This window comes from Oryctolagus cuniculus, chromosome 15 (assembly GCF_964237555.1).
Source record: "Oryctolagus cuniculus chromosome 15, mOryCun1.1, whole genome shotgun sequence".
Lineage (NCBI taxonomy): Eukaryota > Metazoa > Chordata > Mammalia > Lagomorpha > Leporidae > Oryctolagus > Oryctolagus cuniculus.
Genome location: NC_091446.1, coordinates 53,340,343 through 53,360,020, shown reverse-complemented (window position 1 = coordinate 53,360,020; position 19,678 = coordinate 53,340,343). Strand labels below are relative to the sequence as shown.

Here is a 19,678-nt window from a genome sequence, read left to right as displayed (position 1 = left end):
GGCAACCGGGACAGAATCCGGCGCCCCGACCGGGACTAGAACCCGGTGTGCCAGCGCTGCAAGGTGGAGGATTAGCCTAGTGAGCCACGGCGCCAGCCGGGTTTCCTCAGCTTTCAACTCCCAAGAAGCAAAGGACTGAAAGGTACCTGAGAAGACCATCTCCATATGATAGGACGTGCTTGCTTAATTCCACAACCCAATGTTCAAAAGGACGTTTTAAATATATTCTTTAGCAACAGATGCTTGACATTCCGAAACCTTAGTCCTTATTTTTTATCATAGATCCATAACCTTAGTTAAAAATATATTCAGACTTACCATTTGATGCTGTGGACATGAATTGAGTTTTATTGGATTCTCTCTTCCAGCCAGTCTTAGCTTTGTTTGGCTACAAGTTCAATGTGTCTGCATCTGATTTTGAACTCTTATCTCATTAACTTCTGGATCATATTCATTAAGCTTACACAGAGAAGACAGTTGAACTATTAATTTTAATTTATGTAATTGATTTCTTTACTTCCACCTTTGCCCCCTATAGTCTCTTTACAATAAAGTTTAAGTTAAATCATTTTGCTCTTCAACTGGAAATCCTCCAGTGCCTCCCTGTTTCCTGCAGAGTCAGCCAACCACGACCTCCCAGACCTCATTTCCTTGTGTTTCCTTCCTCATCCATTTTACTCTACTGTAGCCCACTCTGGCTGCTTCAGAGTTCCATCAACATCAGGGCCTTTGCACTTGCTGTTTTCTCTGTCTGAGAGATTCATCTTCCATGAATCCACCTGACTTGCTTTCTTACCTTCAAATCTTTGTTCAGATATCATCTTCTCAATAAGACCTTTGCTGACCAGCCTTCTGAAAATACAACTCCTGCCCACACTTTCTGGTTCCATTCCCTGATTTAATACCCCCCCCAAAGATACTTTCCACCTTCTAATAAATTATATAATTTATTCTTACTTATAGCCTGTCTCCTTTCATTAGGACATAAGCTACATGATGGCAGTGATTTTTGTTGGTTTTGACTGGTATCTCTCAAGCACCTACTCTAGTGTCTGGAATGTACCTTATAAATATTAGTTAAATTGAATTAAAGTAGAATTTCACCATGATTGACCCTATTTCTTTCCCCTGAAAGCCTTAATTTGGCTTCCATTTGTTGAATAGTCTGGTGTTTCTTGGGTAGACTTTGAGCCGTCTATCCTGGGTCGGATTTAGAAGATGGAGCAATTTCCCCGTGCTTCCTTTGGACCCCTGAGAATCTTTAACTGGGATAAGTTTGCATTGTGGCCATGTTTCTTTCCCTGTTATTTTTCCTGTTGTCCAAGGACTCTGGTGTCACCAAAATGGTGAATTGACTGATTATTTCCTGATCAGAACACTCCTGGGTGAATCCTAATGCAAAAAGAGGTAGACACAGATGAAAATGCCAAGCTCCATAAAGAGTGCAATGAAAGAAAAACAAGGATTAATTTCCTTTGAACCTAGCACAGTTATCCTAGCACATATGTTTCTAGTATAAATATTAGAACCTTAAACCTGGTTCAAGAAAATACCTACCTCCTGATGATAAGAAAGCCATAAATACAGTTCATGACCAAAGATTAGTCACTGTTTATTATCGCTGGTGACACATGATACATGGAAGAGATTTGGCAATATTTCAGACATCTCCAGGCAGCCATTTGTCATCTCATAGTACAAGAAGAGGGGGTATTTCTGTATTAATGGTCTCTGTAAAAGGAAACGAGTGGAGAAACGTCTGATGTGTTTTATCATTGAGAGTCAAAGGGACGTTGACAATGTTAAAAATGTGCTGAGTGGAGTACAGGTTTTGTGCAAGTAGGTCTTCTAAATAATAAGACTCCATAAAAAAAAGAGAATAAAAAGAAATAGGTGAAGAATAAAGGAATTATGTTCTGTATTACCTAGTTCTGCCTTGTACCCTTGAATGGCATTTCTGGATGCAAGCTGAGAAACAGGGACTTGATTTATCTTGAAGACCCATAACACTTTGAGCTGCGTGATGACCTTGAGACCTTGCTGCTGTCCAGGAGGGTTAACATTGCAGATGAGTTTGATGCAATATGCAGAGACTCAACACACCTGCCCTCCACGTTAGCATTACTTTCCTATTTCAATCTGTAAATTAAAATAAAGCAAAGCTCAGAGCATGTTAATAACTTCCACTTGATTAAAAAGTTCAAACCCACGTTCCCTTCCTAACTACTATGTCTGTGCAAGTGAAAGACATAAAATCCTTTGGGAGACAACTTTAGAAACGGGGTTGAGGATTGGAACAGCCAAGAACTTTCTTAAAACTAGTGGGAGTGGGAGTGAGCCACTGAAATATTTTTAACACAGCAAATAACTTCTGTGATGCTTTGCAGAATTCTGAAGACATCATTAAAAATTAAATAAAAGGGCTTAGTTTGGTTTTGTGCATGCTTCAATAGGCAAAAAGATATATTTAATGCAGAGGGTGTTGAATCTGAATTAGTACAAATATTATTAATTTAATGTTCATACTGCATTTTATGGTTTATAAACTGCTTAGCAATAATTTTATACATTTTTCCTCACAGCACTGCTGTAAAATATATCAGCATTTTATTTTTCTCATTTTATAGATGAGGCAACCTTTATAATCACTTTATATAATAAGTGATCTATTTCTTTCCTGTGCATATTGGTTAACTGGTAAATGATTAATTTATGTCCACATGAACTTCATCATGCACAGTATTTATTTTAGTGTGAGTTGGTATTTATTTTGCCTGCAAAGCATTACAGTATCCAATTATATATGCATGTTTTAAAGGCAGTAAAGCAACCACCAGCAGTTAATGCAACGTTAAGTCAGAGATTTTAAGTCCATAGTAAATTCTGAGTTATGTCATTTAAATCAACCACCCTGCCCCATCTATCCCCTTCCCACCCTCAGCTCTCTAGTTCATGTAGATGAGAAATGGTTTTTCTATAAAATGTCCATTTGGCACCTGAGTAGTGACACAGAAAAGGCGCATTGAGATTTTCAGAGTTTACAACATAGATTGCAATAATTTATAATTATATTTGGCGAGTGTGGAAAAGTAAACAAACTTAATCATTTATGTCTGATCATTATATCTGGGGGATGATGTGCAATTGTGGGGCTTGTAGCTTGCTTCTTTGTGCCTTCATTTCTTCCTTTCACTCTTTTTATTTTTTTTAAGTCAGCTTTTGCCTCAGTCAAATGGTTGCTTTGGCTGCATGGATGGAGAAGTATAACTAACCACCTATAAGTGGCATACTAAAGTTTAATAAAAATAGAATTTAATAATCCCTTCCAACTGTAGTTGACATTGATTCATTTGGCATTATATTAAGCTTTAAGCAAAATCTCTTCTCCCAGTGTGCGCAGTACTTAGTATCGAAGGTTCTCAAAATGTTCCCAGAGCCCTGACCCAGCTAACACTCCCCTAACATCATTCTGCTACTTTAATCCTACAATATAAGTGGGAAAAACACCAAAGAGTTCATTCTATTCTGTCAGAATTGTTAAATTAATTAGAAATGTACATTCCTTTTTTAATTGTTTATAATGTGTAGTTCTCCGTCATGTACACATCTCAAGCCAATAAATTTAGTCAATAGAAGTATGATTTTAAGAAATTCCTTGCAAAGCATCCTTGCCCTAATTTCACATTCAAAAGTTTCTGATAAAGTCTAAATATTGGCATGTTAGCTGTCAAAGGCAGATGATTTGGAACACATTATATGTGCCAAGTATCTAACTCTTCCATAATACAGAAATTCTCTTTCAAATTTCAAATGTATTCTTGAAGCCAGGAAGTATTTATTAGTCCTGGAAATGCTCTTATAAAAAATTGATGAAAATGTCTTTATTATTAAAACCTTTTTGCATGATGAAACACAAAACCCATTACATGAGATCAACCAATAAGACAACATACTACAAGGTAATATTTTTTCATTTGTGTTATTTACTGTTGGGTCTGTTAGACAGCATCTACTTAATCAAGCCATAAAATTTTATAAAAATGGATTTTTGAAACAAGGGACCTTACTTCAGAGGAGCATCACTGAAATCTCCCAGCTTTTCTCTTAGGAGTCAGTTATAAAAGGAACAAGAGGAATCAGTACTCTAGCATATAATTTCCCAACTCTGAGTTAGATACATGATCCGTGCCTGGGCACTGGGGATTATGTTCATGTAAGGAGGATTTTTATATATTTATAAATAGGGATATTTCAGCCACCTTACTCTCTTATTTAAAAAAAAGGAAAATATATACATTTAAAAGAAACATTTCAAATGTCACAGTGTAAATTAAATACATGAAGTATAGATATTTAATTCTTTAAAAGGGTCCTCCTAATAAAATATCCAAATGAAATGCTGTTATCACGTTCCTTAAGTGCCACAGTTCTAATGTCTGTGCTCCTAAGCTTTTTCTGTCCTGAGACTTTTTCAACAACATTTGTTATTCTCATTTACATTTATTTGATCCATATTGGAGCTTCAGACTAGATATATTATTTTTACCTGCGACTTCTGTGGCGTCACGTGGCCTTACAAGGGAAACTGTAAATTATCACAAGGAACTGAATGAGCAGAGAAGCAGAGAAGATTGTCCCCCACTTCCTCATCCTCCACCGTCCTCTCATAAAGCATGAGATGCAAGTGAGCATGCCATTGCTGCAAATGTTGGACTGAGCTTGACTCCCAGCTTCTCAGCCTTGTAATCCCAGAACCCATTATTATGGTGTTTCTGTTTTCTTCGATTGTCATCTTTGTATATAATTTTGTTAGCTTTTGCCAAAAAGAGATATTTCAAGCAGCCGGCATTATGGCACATCAAAAACATACATATATATATATATATATATATATAGGATTTTTTTGTTTTCTTTTTAAAGATTTATTTATTTATTTGAAAGTCAGAGTTACACAGAGAGAGGAGAGGCACAGAGAGAGAGAGAGAGGTCTTTCATCCACTGGTTCACTCCCCAAATGGCTGCAATGGCCAGAGCTGTGCCATCCAAAGCCAGGAGCTAGGACCTTCTATCAGGTCTCCCAGGTGGGTGCAGGGGCCCAAGGACTTGGGCCAGCTTCTACTGCCTTCTCAGGCCATAGCAGAGAGCTGGATTGGAAGTGGAGCAGCTGAGTCTCGAACTGGCACCCATATGGGTTGCTGGCACTGTAGGCAGCAGCTTAACCTGCAACGCCACAGTGCCAGCCCCAAACATATAACATATATATATATATAGAAAATATATATATACATATATATAGAGAGAGAGAGAGAAACAGAATGCTTATAAAGAGAAACTGGAAAAGAGTGTTCGTGCTAAATAGAAATACCATGTTCCCTTTCAGAGAGGGAACTTACATGCAATTATGTGTTTGTGGTTCTTCAAATGGCACATGGAGAATGTGGATAAAGCTCAGGTTTGCTTCTAGGTAATGTCAACACAGCATTTACATGATTACCTCACATTCCTATGCAAGCTAATAAATAGTATTTTGGCTTGAAATTTCAGCATTTTGTGTACCTGGAACTCAAAAGCTTTTATGAGTAAACATTTGTGTGCATCAGAAGTTCAATAGTGGAGGTACAGAAAGGGGAGATGCAAAAGAGGCAAAGATGGAAGGAACTTTGATAGGGTAAGAAGATCCTGGTGCAGGAATATGAGTCTCTGGACCATCTAGCAGATGTGTCCGGGAGGGAGGAGATTGCTTTAACATATTATGGCACTAAGTGTCATCCATTTACACCTTCCAGTTATTCCCAGACTTACTAGATAACTGGCTCATTGATTGTAGTTCTCCTTCCCACGCACTTACATTTATATCTATACCTATAGAGGAAAAACTATAGCCAATACAGCTCATTAGCTTGATGCATATAAATTAATATGTTGGCATCCTACTGTAGATGGATGTGTACATCCATGGATCTATAGCATCCTGCTGTAGATGGATTTAATGGATGTGGATGTGGATCATTCTAAGGACCATGCAACTCTCAACTATACCTACCAAACATGAGACTAGAGTCATTTCTCATTCATATTTGCTTATAAAATATAGTCATTCCCTTAATGCTATCAGAATTACCTTCCTAAAGAAAGGAAAATTTTATTTATATATATATTTGCTTATAAAATATAGTCAATATAAAATTTTATATTTGCTTATAAAATATAGTCATCCTCATAATACTATCAGAATTTCCTTCCCCAAAGGAAAGAGGACTAACCAAGAAATTACAATTGCTCTAACACTGTCCTTAGAGAAATAGAGGTACTTGTGCAGGTGCACCCAGACAGTAAATAATTAGAGGTAAGATTAAAACTCAGGTCAAACAGATGTCACTTCAACTAAACTTGTGTCTGCACTTGTAATATACTACCGGAAGCACAGGTCCTGCCTAGAAGAAACAGATAAAAGTTCCCTGACTGCTGGACAGTAAACATGGATCCTATTGCCTACTTCTTATTAACAATCTAGACCCAAATCCTACACCCAAGTAATAAGTACTCTGTAACTGACATTCTTTTCTCCATAGATATTTAGAGAAACCTTGCCTGATAATTTAGTTATGGGTATATGTGTGTATAGATATATATACATATATGTGTTAATATGTGTGTAAATATGTATGAGTCTGATTTTAAAATGAATTTAAAAAACAAAGACATTTTGTTCATAATGAACCTTAGAATCCATTGTCTAGTCCTCATCGTGGAAAAAAGCAAGGAGACCTGATAGTTACTTTATCCAGCAGTTTTAGAAATGTCTTTCATGTTTATTCATGCCTTTTTTTTTTTTTTTGGTCTGTATATGTAATCATTATAAGACTGGTTCCAATTACTGGATTTTGATAGTTTTGTTAATAGTTTCCAAGTATATATTGTTACTATTTACTTATAACTAATTTAATTTGCAGCTGGTACAGAAAGAGATGAGAATACTCCTAACTGATTGTAAATTTAGTGAAACATGGTAGAAATAGTTGGGATTTTGACCATGCATGTTAGATATTGGGAGTGTTATATTTAATGTTCTAGGGATAGAAATTTCTGGATATAATTTTTCCTCTTAAAGAATAATAGGCATCAAATGACATTTATGAAGTCATTTTGATTCAATATAATAAGATAATTATTTTATCTCCAGATAAACTATTTTGCTTAAACCAGCTCAAATATTTAGACTTTTTTTTTTTTTTTTAAGAAAAAAACAACACTGAAGATTGAAATTGTATAACCTACATTGGGGACTCACTTCAGTGCTGAGCATCCCTTCTTACTGCGAAAAAATTCTTTCTAACATAACTCAAGTCTCACCCAAGTACCCCATGTCTCCTCTTTGTCCCACCATGTGATGCTAAGTCATTTCACTTACACATAACTTTTTCATCTTTTTTGATATCTGGTTCAAATCTGTGATCTTTCCACACTTTGACAGGCCTCCAGGCTTCTCCCAGCCTTGTATTTCTCAGTGTGCCCTCCTTGCCAGTGAAGGCCTCATCTCAGTTGTCAGCCTTATTTCTTCTAGGCAAAAAACACCATGAGTGTTGCCCTCATCCTTTTAGCTCTGGAGATTTCAATGCTATAATCCAGTTAATTAGGGTAATTATTTCAGAATTCCTTCAGAAATGAAGTAGTCATTAAAATAAAACAAAACAAAACAGAGAGGTGTCTCAGAGAAGACTCAAATAATAGTTTATACTAAAAATTCTAAAGAATTGAAAAGTTTTCTTAGTTGCTATTTTGAAGGGAGATAGGAAGATGAACTAAATGACCCCCAGCTATGTGATTTTGTGGGAGTCTCAGCTTCCAGCATTTCATTTTCTCCAAACACTGGAATCTAATCTACCCTAAAATATGAGAGTGTTCACCAGAGGAAAATCTTTTAATGGAGGAAAGATTCCGCTTGTTTTCTGGGAAGTAATTTTCTTAGCAATTGCTTATATTTATACTCAAGACATCCCTTATTGAATCATTAAATCTAAAGAAAGTCACAAAAGAAAAATTAGCAGACATTCTATATAATAGTATGCAATCATTCCTTGACTTTTGTCTTTGTGACACCCAGTTAGGAACATTTACTCTTATTGGCATGGTTCAAGGATTCACAAACTTTTTCTAACCCAGAAGCATTCTTTCTTTCCACACTGTGGTTGTTTCTATTTAAACAGGAAAGCTTTGTTTATATTAGTGTATATTTTACTTCCAAATGGAAGATACTATACTATACTATACTATACTATACTATACTATACTATACTATAAATGGAGCTACCTTCGGAGCAGGGTTGCCATAGAGCAAATTGCATCTGACAAGGCCGTTTGGTAAAGATTAGCAGTAGTCAGATTAAGCAGTCCTTGAGCTTGCCGTTTAATCCACCAGTACTGGGTTTGAGTACTAAGCCGATGATGATACTTAGAAGCACAACAATTAGGTTATTAGTTTTCATTACTTTTAAACAGCTATTTCTGAAGCAGTGGAGATCTAAGAAACAATTTCTACAATTAAAAAGTGAAAAATAGACCTCTCATATGTCAATGTGTATGATCCATATGACTCTAGATTCAGTTGGTAATATTACTAGTATTAATTACCTTAATAATACTAATGATAAGTGTTCCATAAAAGTCAGCTACATTGAGCTAATTTCTGGTGAAGCTTTATGTATGTTATTTTATTCACTCATCATAACAGTACTCTAAAGTTTTGCCAAAATAAAAATGGTAAATTATGCATATATTCTGGGACATTTTTTCTGATGTTGACTTTTACTGGCCATGACTATTTTTATAGTGGGTTGTTCAGCATTCAGTTGCTTATTTTTTGTTGTTGTTTAGTCCAACTGCAGTTTAGATGATACAAAATAACATAGAAAACATAGCATTAATCTTGGATGGTAAATGCCCTCTTTGCATTGTGACACAAATATAAATGTAAAGCAAGCAGGAAAATGCTACATAAGCACTTTTCTGAGCTTGATATTGTTAGAAAATATTTAATTCCCATGTTGTTTGTAACTTTTCTACTATGTATACTGTAAGTGCAAAACAAATTATGCTATTGTCAAAAAGATTTTGAAGTTTCATAGTGAATTATTTTTTCAAAAATTTATTAGTTCCTCATGTAATTGTGGAAAACATTGTATTATATTGTCCAGGAACCATGAAATACAAAATTAATGTCTGGTATAGATTCACATGATATTGATCAGCAAATATATAATATAAAGGACTCAAAAGGGAAACATACACTTTCCCGTCTTGTGAATAAGAAAATGACTTATGGATGGAATAGTGAGTTCCCATCCCTGAAGAGGCTAAGATTTGTTTATGCTGAATATAAGCTACGACAACAACTCACATCACCACGCTGTATTTAACATGGGAAGCATTAGTTTAGATAACAAGCATAATTGGAATAGAATCATCACTAAAAACAACCTGTGTTTTTATTGTTATAGTGCTGAGAGAAATGTTGATATTGTCTATTACAAGCAAACCATCAGTGATCACTGTGACATTCTGCTAAGTGAGAAACAGCAAGCCTTATATGTTCCCTCAGCCAGATATAATTGGAGACAACACTGGGAACCCAATTTCCAACTGGTGGCTTTACTCATGTTGCCTTGGAATTTTCAAATGTTTCCACAGTTTGCCAATTCTTCCCTTGCCTACGTCAAAACCAGGATGCGCCAATATGTTTGAAACACAATACGTGTCTTTCTGGAGTGTTCATGTTGGGCTGAAGAGAGGGATTGTAAGACCTCTGTTGTTCAATTTCCCCAACTCCTAAAAGCACATCTGAAAATGGCTCTAAAAGATAAGTTGTTAGGATTAGCAAACAATTCTAGGGGCCAGTGTTGTGGCACAGCAGGTTAAACCATCACATGTAACTCTGGCATCCCATATGGGTACTAGTTCCAGTCCCAGCTGTTCCACTTCTGATCCGGCTCTCTGCTTATGTGCCTGAGGCAGCAGCCAGAGATGGCCCAAGTACCTGAGCCCCTGCACCCACGCGGGAGACTGGATGAAGCTCCTGGCTCCTGGCCTTGGCCTGGCCCAACCCTGGCCTTTGCAACCATTTGGGAGTGAAACAGCAGATGGAAGTCTTTTTCTCTCTCTCTCTTTCTCTCTCTTTCCCTCTCTCTCTCTCTCTCTCTCCCCACCCTCACTCCCTTTCCCCATAACTCTGCCTTTCAAATAAATAAATCTTTATAAAAGAGACAATTCTGAAACTGAAGATTCGAGGGGTTGAAAAGGACTGAAAACCCGTTAATGATGATCCCACATACTCTGACAACTGACGTGGTGCTGAAGCACCATGGATGACTGGATTTCCTTAGTCTCCCAAATTCAGGCTGTTCTAGTTGATGTTCCTTACATTTAGCCATAATCTGTCTATAAATGCTACTTCCAGGTTCCAGACACAACTTTTGGGCTAACAAAATGTTGACTTCCTCTATGATGTCATGACAAGCCCCTTTTGAGCGCTTCCTCATTTCTTGTGGTTTCTTCTGAACATGCCCTGGTTTTTTTAATGCTTTGAAAACTTGGGGTATGCTCTGACCACCAAAGGACAGAATACAATTAGCAACAGCCTCATTCCAATTTCTTTCTCTTGGCAATGAAGCTGCTTTTGTGGCAACTATATTAGAGTAATACCTGAAATTCCTAAGTGTGTTTTAAATATCCAACTCAAGACTCACATGCTCCATCCTGAGCTTGCCTGCTTGGGTTTTTATCTTTTTCTTTTGCACTTCCATGGTATTTGTGTGAATTTTACCTTATTAAATTTGTTCCTGCCGGCGCCGTGGCTCAATAGGCTAATCCTCCACCTTGCGGCGCCGGCACACCGGGTTCTTGTCCCGGTTGGGGTGCCGGATTCTGTCCCGGTCGCCCCTCTTCCAGGCCAGCTCTCTGCTATGGCCAGGGAGTGCAGTGGAGGATGGCCCAGGTGCTTGGGCCCTGCACCCCATGGGAGACCAGGAAAAGCACCTGGCTCCTGGCTCCTGCCAGGATCAGCGCGGTGCGCCGGCTGCAGTGGCGGCCATTGGAGGGTGAACCAACGGCAAAAGGAAGACCTTTCTCTCTGTCTCTCTCTCTCACTGTCCACTCTGCCTGTCAAAAAAAAAAAAAAATTTGTTCCCTCCCACCAACTTCGAAATTTTTTGTTCATTTGCAGTGTGGTGTATTATAATTATGCCACCTCCTTTATTCACTGTGTGAAATTCTAAATTTGTATCATCTGCAAATTTGACTAACATACTTTCTACTTATTTAAATGTCTCTTTTTGTTTTTGTTTTTAATGTTGATGATAACAAGACTGGGTAACAGCACTATAAATGTCCTTCCAGACTTACATCCATTTTTCTCCTCTGCCTGTAGCCATTCAGCAAATTGCCAATACCCCTAATTTCTACCCATTGCTTCAGCTTAGACCCAACATTGCCATATGAAGCCTTAGCAAATATCCTATAGAAAACCAGATACATTAATCATCTCCATGTTGTTAACCCTGTAACCCTCTTGGGGAAAGAAATGATGTTCATGTATATGATCTGTTCCTTAGGGAGTCATTTTGTGGCTGGTTGTCTGTCTATGTTGGTTTGAGGCTCATTGATACATAGGTTTTAAGAAACTGCTTCCTTCTGGTTTTGGAAACAAGACTCACCTTAGCCAATAATTTATGTACAATTCTTCTGCTCTCTGTACTTCCTCAAAGGTGGTCATCAGTGGTTAAGTAGGTTTCATTTATAGCCAGGATTTCAGCTTATCCATTGTTCTCAGCATCTAACACCTGGAACAGGTCTAGAACACAAGAAGTATCCTGGTAATTTTTAAGAATCAAAACACTCAAATTTTGGCATTTTTAGTGGTTATATTCCAGTTTTTAGAATTTGAAGTAGGAATTGAACATGTCTAGAGGCAAAATTCAGTTATACACTGTGTTAGAATTTTGAATTGAACTAAGCAGCACTCCTGCATCTGACCACATACCATACCCACTTGACACCCTCCCAAGTTATCCTCCTGTGGTTTTAAATTACATTCTCGGGGTTTCCAGAGAGAATATTTGCATTTCTCCAGAAAAACTTTGGGACCCAGTTTTCCTTGGAGGCTCAGACAGAGCTCTATTTTAATTGTTTGGTAAAATAAAGGAGAGAAAAGTATGGAGCATTAAAGAAAATAAGAGAAAGGCAAAGCAGTGGGTTGGAGAAGAGTGGGAGGGAGATTTCCAATTTAGTCCCTAGAATTCTCAGCCCTCCTTTATCATAGGACTGGAGTCAACTGCTCCCCTTTTGCTCGCTAGGTACCAACTCTGCCAGGACCTGACCCCTTCAGCGACCTTCTGAAGGAAATTTATGCCAGAAGGATGGGAATTTTAGTGCAGCAGCTTCTGAAAAGAAATAGAAAAGGATGACAACCAAGTCTCATGTACCAATAAAATCCTGATATTTGAGATTAATCAAATAACTACAGCAACACCAACATCGTTTCTTTGTCTCAGGGTTGCAGTAATTTCTAAAGAATGAACAATGGGTATACAGAGTGAGAGCTCTAACCAAAATTCTTCAAGGCATTTAGGTTGTGAGGCATCCTCTTAAACACTTTTTTTTTTAATTTATTTACTTGAAAGGGGGAGAGCAAGAGAGAGACAGAGACAGAGAGAGAGACAGAGACAGAGAGGGAGAGAGGTCTCTCCAATCCTCTGATTCACTCCACAAATGACTATGACAGCCAGGGCTGGGCCAGGCAAAAGTCAGGAACCCGAAATTCAACCCAGGTCTCCCATTTGGGTGGCAGGGACCAAAGTTCTTGAGACATCACCTGCTGCCTCCCAGGGTGTGCATAGCAGGAAGCTGGAATCAGGAGCCAAGCTGGGGCTGAAATCTAGGCCCTCCAATGTGGGATGCAGATATCCCAAGTCATCTACTCTTTTTATTCGTGTTCTCTTCCTTCTCAACAATACAAGGCTATCATTTTCATTCCAAGCATCATTCTCTCCTTGACATGGACAAAGAAAATAAAAAACTTTACGTTCTCTTTCTTATCCATCCATATTAGCATAGTCTGTGAATTGCAGGTCCAGCTTTCTTGGGAACATGGTGCTTCTTCACCTTAAAAAGCAAGCAAGCAAACACTTACATGAATCCTGAGATTTGTTTCTTCTACTCAGTCTCAGATAACTTGGGAATTTTCTGCTTTATTTGCTACTTTCCTCATCCTTTACCCTACTTAATTTTTCATAAATGCACCATTTGTGTGGGTTGTTAGCCTAGTGGTTAAGATGCCTGTATCCAAAGGGGGTGCTGTGGTGCATTGCAATAGCTCACCACTTGGGTTGCCCTCATCTTAAATCAGAGTGTGGGTTCAAGTCCTGGCTACTCTGCTTCCTATCCAGCTCCCTGCCAATGTGCTTAGGAAGCAGCACATTATGGTTCAAATATTTGAGTTCCTGCCACCCACGTGGGAAATCCAGTTGAGTTCTTGGCTTTTGCCTGGCCCAGCCCTGGCTGTTTGTGGCCATTTAGGGTATGAACTATCAGATTTCTTTCTCTCTGTATTTCAAACAAAAAAAATTTTTTTAATTTCATGTCCCACATACATACCTGGGTTCAATTTCAGCCTCTGGCTCTAGAATCTAGCTTCCTGCGAATGCAGACCCTGGGAGGCATCCGTGATGACTCAAATAATTGGATTCCTGCCACCTGCATGGGAGACCTGGATTGTGTTCCTGCTCCAGGATTGTGTTCCTCACCCCCACAAGCCTGGGTCTTTGTGGGCACTTGGGGAATGAACCAGTGGATGAGTGCTTTCTCTTTCTCTGTATCTCTCTGCCTTTCAAATACAGAGATATTTTAAAAACACCACTGCAGTTGCCTGAAATTGAAGACATACCTTATTTATTTATTTATTTATTTATTTACTGTATTCATCTCGACTGCAAAATAAGCCCTCTAAGAACAAGGACTCTATCCTGCTCACACTGTGTCCCTCATACCTGAGTGCTGTTATCTCAGGGCTTCTCAATAACCATGCACTCAGATGAATGAAGCAAAAAGATGTTCTTTACTTTAAAGATTATTTAAAGCAGAGATGTACAGAAACTGGACCGAATGTCACAATAACCACCATAGTGGTTTCATTCCAATTTTCTCTTTACTTCAGAATTATGTGCAACTGCTGGGTAGATCTTGCATGTTTTAAAGTAACCTCAGATTTATTAGATTATAATATAATCAGAACTGTATTGATCATCTGAAAAATCACTTTACGGACAGCTTAAAAATGTACAGTGATAAAATTTAAAAGAATTTATTCATGATCATAGCACTAGCGAAAACTAATAATAAAAGCTTCTTGGTATGTTTAGAATTTTTGCAAGCTTCTCAATCTTTTCAAGGCATTTCCCCTTTCAAATTCTTATGCTATAGAATTCTTCTAGTCTGTTCTCTGAACTTTTGAAAATCTGTTCTCATAAATTTGCCATATTTGTCTGATTTTTCTTTTCAGTTATCCCCTCATCCAGTTTTTAAAACTATATGTTTATTGTACTGTAAGGTTCCTGTTACTTCTGCATGGCCAGGCAGTTCCCCTTAGAAGTTAGAATGTAATTGTTTGAAATATCAGTTCTCCCTTTCATTTCCTCAGATTTTTGGATGACAAAATTGCCAGCAAGGCAAGTCAGTGACCTATCAGATGTCCTGAGTTTAGCTGAAAATGAATTCTGGGGTAGTTGGTTAGAAAGCACCATTACAAAATACTTATCTTATGATTTTAGTTCACCACTATAGATACAGCATGAGAATTAAGGTAATGGAAAAATCCTCAAGAATTCATAAAAAAAAACTATGCATTCATTCACTCACTGAGTAGTTATGGAAGATGCATTTTATTTCAAGCACTATTTGAGACACTTGAGATACCAAAATGGAAGCAAATACCACACTACTCAAGAGAGACAAAACAATTCATACTTTTACATATATTTGTTGAACACCTGCTATGTGCTGGTCGCTACCTCATGCTCATAAGCAGGACAGAAACATGATGTCAACAATTAGGATACAATTGGGTTTAAATCTCCTGTGTGCTAATTTATAAATTACCAAATCATTTTCTTCATCTATAAGCTGAGGATAATAGCACCCACTTAAAAGACTATTGCAAGGTTTTATAAAACTAAATCCCAAGTATTTGTATACAAATATGAACAAAATAAATTCCCTATTCTCAACATACTTGAAATCTAATGGATGACATACATAAAAGCTAAGTATTTCAATAAATTATTGAACAAAACTCAGTAAGAGACCTGGCAAATAATGTTACTATAATACAGATGCTCCTCAGCCTACACTGGGGTTATGTCCTGATAAACACATTACAAGTTGAAAATGTTAGATTTAATACACCTAACCTCTGGAGCCTCCTGGCTTAGCAACCCCACACCCTGTAGAGTGCCAGTTGCTTCTCCTTGTGATTGTATGGATGACTGGGAGTTGCAGCTCACTCTGTGCTGCCCAGCATCACAAGAGTATCAGACCTCAGATCACTACATGGGAAATAAATAATGGGAATTTAAAATTTGAAGTATGATTTCTGCTGAATTATGCATGTCGCTTTTGTACTATCATGAAGTGGAAAAATTGTAAGTTCAACTGTCCTTAGTCAGGGACCATCTGTACTTACCTTGTCTATGAAAGGGTAAATATCTCTGTATACTTAAATTCCCTAAAATAATTAATGAGTATGGCCTACTCAACAAATGTTATATGGATGAGCAGACAGATATCTTGTAACTCACTCTTAGACAATATCACCCTAAAGTCATGGCGCTCTCTCCCAGGGTAGAATATTCAATTCTGGAAACTTCATTTTATTATGATTCAGTTAAGTCCTCTAAGATTTTAGGATAAAAGAGAAGAGTAATTTTGTTCTGTAAAATAGGATTACAGTAGATATTGGACCTAATTTTTCAAGTTATTTATAAAGGAAATTAAAATTTATAAAGGAAATTAAGTGACTCTAATAAGCCAAGTAAAAATCACAAGCTGACCTTTGGTCTTAATTTAGAATTAGCAAAACTTCTTTGCTCAGAAATAAGTAACAATTTGACAACTTTGGAGATGTTTGCATATTTTCTTTTGTATAAGTCTGAGTTGATTTAAAAACAAATGAAAGGAGCTGAGGTTTCCAGTTTCTCAGGCATTGAAAGCTAAAAGTTGAAAGTATAAACAATGACTAACACAGTAGTCATAACAGACAGCTGTTTTCTAATAGGACAGGAAATAACATGTTTAATATGCTACAGGAAAATTAGGATAGACAAAATAAAGAATATTTTATCTGCAAAGAGTGACTCCAAATTAGGTGACTCTAGCAAAGCATGCAGCGTAAAGGTTTTTAAATGTTACATAGCTATCCTTGAGTTAATTTTAATTACTTTTTAATTGTTTTCATTCATAAAAGTTGAACAGAGAAGATGATTTTAGTCTTCTAGAATATCTAGAAGCTTGAGATTTTGCGTATTTCCATATGTCCCCTAGAGGGCAGTGGCGGGCCAAACACAGAAGTGGTTTGCAGTGTTCTCATATCCCCTCTGGCACCAGCCTTCCCTCCATTCCCTCCACCTCACAAATCTGCCTTCTATAAGCAAGTTGGCATGACATATTTATTTCTAAGTTCCTAACCAGCAAACCATTAAATATTAGAAAACAACATTGCATGACGTTTGTTTTTACAAAGACAGAACACTTTGCATGAAGATATAGCTTAACACACCCACATAGCCTACTTGATCCTTTTTATGCATTTTTCTTGGATTTTGGGGGTAGAGAATGGTATGAGACAGTTGGGAAAAGTTGACACACTGTCTCAAAGCAAAGAAATCATGATTTTTTTCCCTTTAGCTGGAAATTGATACAATCCACAAATATTCCCAAATCTATTAATTCATTCGTTTGTTCACTCAACAGTTACCTAATGTGTACCTAAGATATGTCAGATGTAATTTTTGGCAATATGTGGAACAAAGAAAATTCTTTTGGGAGCTTATAATTTAGAAAGCCATAGTAAATCAGTTGACAGAGGGAAGGATAAACAGGAAGGTACCCAATTTGTTGTGAATTTTGGTAACAATGTAAAATTAAATTTTTGATCTTTATACAAATATTGTGGATTTTTTGGGGGACCACAGGTCTGAAATCTTTTCCCTGTTCCAGCAGAACACAATGACTTTATATGTAAAAGGCAGCTTTCTAGATACTCAAAGGAAGAACCTGAGTATGAGCTTCTCTGATGCTGAGGTCTTTTCTTTAGTTAATGTTGCTGTTAAATATTTTATTCTGCTCAGAAACATTTTTATGCAAAGGATGCAACTTTCAAAAAGCCTTTTTGCAAGGTTGCCATAAAAGCCTCTTACCTGTGAATTTATCTTCCAGGATCTCTTTTATTGTAGGTGGATTATTTGCTGATTAAACTTCTTTAGTCACTTTAATTTTGTGAAATTGGTAGTAAGACACAAACCTCAAATATGGAAAGAAAGAGATTAATGATCTCAGAATTATAATTCAGTCAATATTTGCTGAGCCATTTGAGTTTCTGTATGGAGCAGAGGGGCATGAAAACCGTCTGACCATACAGCAATGAGTGGCTTTGAGAATATTCCTGCCACAGCTTTTGGTTAAACTAAATGGTATGGTTTGTTTATGCAATCAGCCATTTATGCGGATTGTTTTGGCTAGAAATTGTACACATGTGCAAGATTTCTTAGAATTCTGTCATCATTGCTGTACCCATGGCCTATATTACAATCAAGACCTTCTGGAGATATTAGAAAATGGACTTTCTCTCCTAACAACATAACTGGTAAGTGTTTATGGTGGTCTAATTCTAGACTGGGAATGACATATTTGTTTAAGCACACTGAAACTGGTGTATATTTTAAGTGGCATTGTTTCGAAGAGCTAAAGTAGTATAATCATAGTATTATCGATGTACAGGTTATGTTTTTGAAACCAGAACTGACCCAGGAAGAAGACCAAATTATTGCATTTGGACCAAGAACTATAGCATTTTTTTAAAAACTATTTCTACTTACCCAAAATTGACTGAGCCAGCTGTTATTTCCAGGACTGTGGTAAATTGGTCTTAAGACCTTGCCAAAGGTCAGAGTTTTTAGGTATTTCTCAAGTGGAAAACTTCTTTAAAGGAAATCAGAAACTTAAGAGTATTTGAAAAAGATGTAGACACTTACACTTATTTATATAGGAGAAAAAATACCATACAATTTGCTGCTTCTTGCGGTGTGGAAATTTTCCCTACATGGCAAAAACATTGCTTTGTATAAAAAGCATACTTGATGTATAAGAGCCAATTTTGACTTTATGAATACTCTCAACTTTATTTTGCATTTGCTCTTTGAGATGAGCCTATAAATGGCTACTGTTAAACAATCATTTCTCTCTCCTCTGCCATTTCTACACACTTGCATTTAAAGGGAAAATATAGTCATTATGCATATTTTGATATATTATCTATTTCAGGAAAATGCTGCTTTTTCTGTTGAGAGGGATTATATTGGAAGTCAGCAGTAACAGGTGACCTCCAAAGAACTGGAGACTGCTCATTGCATGTAAGCTTAATAATCAGCAAACATTTTCCAATGTGTGGCTCATTTTAAATATTTCTACCCCCATTCTTACCATTGGATATCAGCTGCAAAAAAAAAAAAAAAAAAAACTGGCTCGATCCATTAAAAACTATGTGTAGTAGCATTACAGTAACATTAATGGAATAATAATCTATCTTGCTTAGAATTTATAGCTTATAAAAAGCACTTCTATATACACAACAGTGCTTGGTGATTCTGGGAGTGTATGGTTAAACCCATTCCACACATCTCTTAAGAATTCAAGAGCTTGAGGGCATTCCCCAATGTCCATTAATTTGAAAATTGCTAAGCTGGTTCTCAGATAAGCTTTCTCACTCTGAATTCAGATCTATGTGACATTCTAGTGGGACTGTATTTAGTACATCATTGTACATTCAGTATACATCATTGTATTCATTTTATTATAGGAGGCAGCATATTTGGATGCTGATGTAAAATATTCACAGTAGTGCTATTATTATGTAGCAGGCAGTGCACTCAACATGCAGGTATTATTTGCCCCCTTTAAATAAGAAGGGAGAAAGGAGAGACTCAGCAAAGCTACTGAATGACTTCAGAATCCTACAGCTGGCAAGCAGTGGAATCAGGATTCTGATCTAGGTGTGCCTAGCTCCAAACCCACACTGGCTGCCCAGAGAAGCACTTCCTTTCCAGTGCCACTACTATTATAGAATTGTCTTTCACTGCTTTAATTATTGTATTTTAAAATTCTCTTGGAAAGTTGTCTACTGACTCTTTTCTCACTGTGGCATGTTTTTATTGAGTGCCAGATTTTCTGTATATTCCTAGTGTTGTTGGTGTGGGTTCTCTGTTCTGAGTGTGCTTTGCATGGCCTGCCACAGTGACCATCAAGAGAGGACCACCTGAAGGCACGTGGGAAGACCCCCAAGCCCTTTGAGAATGACAACCCCATGTTCTCTTTAGTTGATTAAGAGGCTGGAAAAAAAGGAGTGTCTGGGTAAGGC

The 19,678-nt window shown here is 37.2% G+C and overlaps 1 protein-coding gene and 1 long non-coding RNA gene across 7 annotated transcripts in view; one reads left to right on the top strand and one right to left on the bottom strand.

The window, feature by feature from the left end:
• The window catches only part of RHOBTB1 (Rho related BTB domain containing 1), a 133,547-nt gene that overhangs the window by 27,180 nt on the left and 86,689 nt on the right, over nt 1–19,678 (top strand). The window lies entirely within an intron of this gene.
• LOC127484205 (uncharacterized) lies at nt 1,589–18,781 on the bottom strand. Its single transcript, XR_007911017.2, has 4 exons — nt 17,463–18,781; nt 11,709–11,845; nt 1,926–2,139; nt 1,589–1,731 (listed from the first exon to the last, which is right to left on the bottom strand). It is a non-coding gene; the product is annotated as an uncharacterized lncRNA (long non-coding RNA).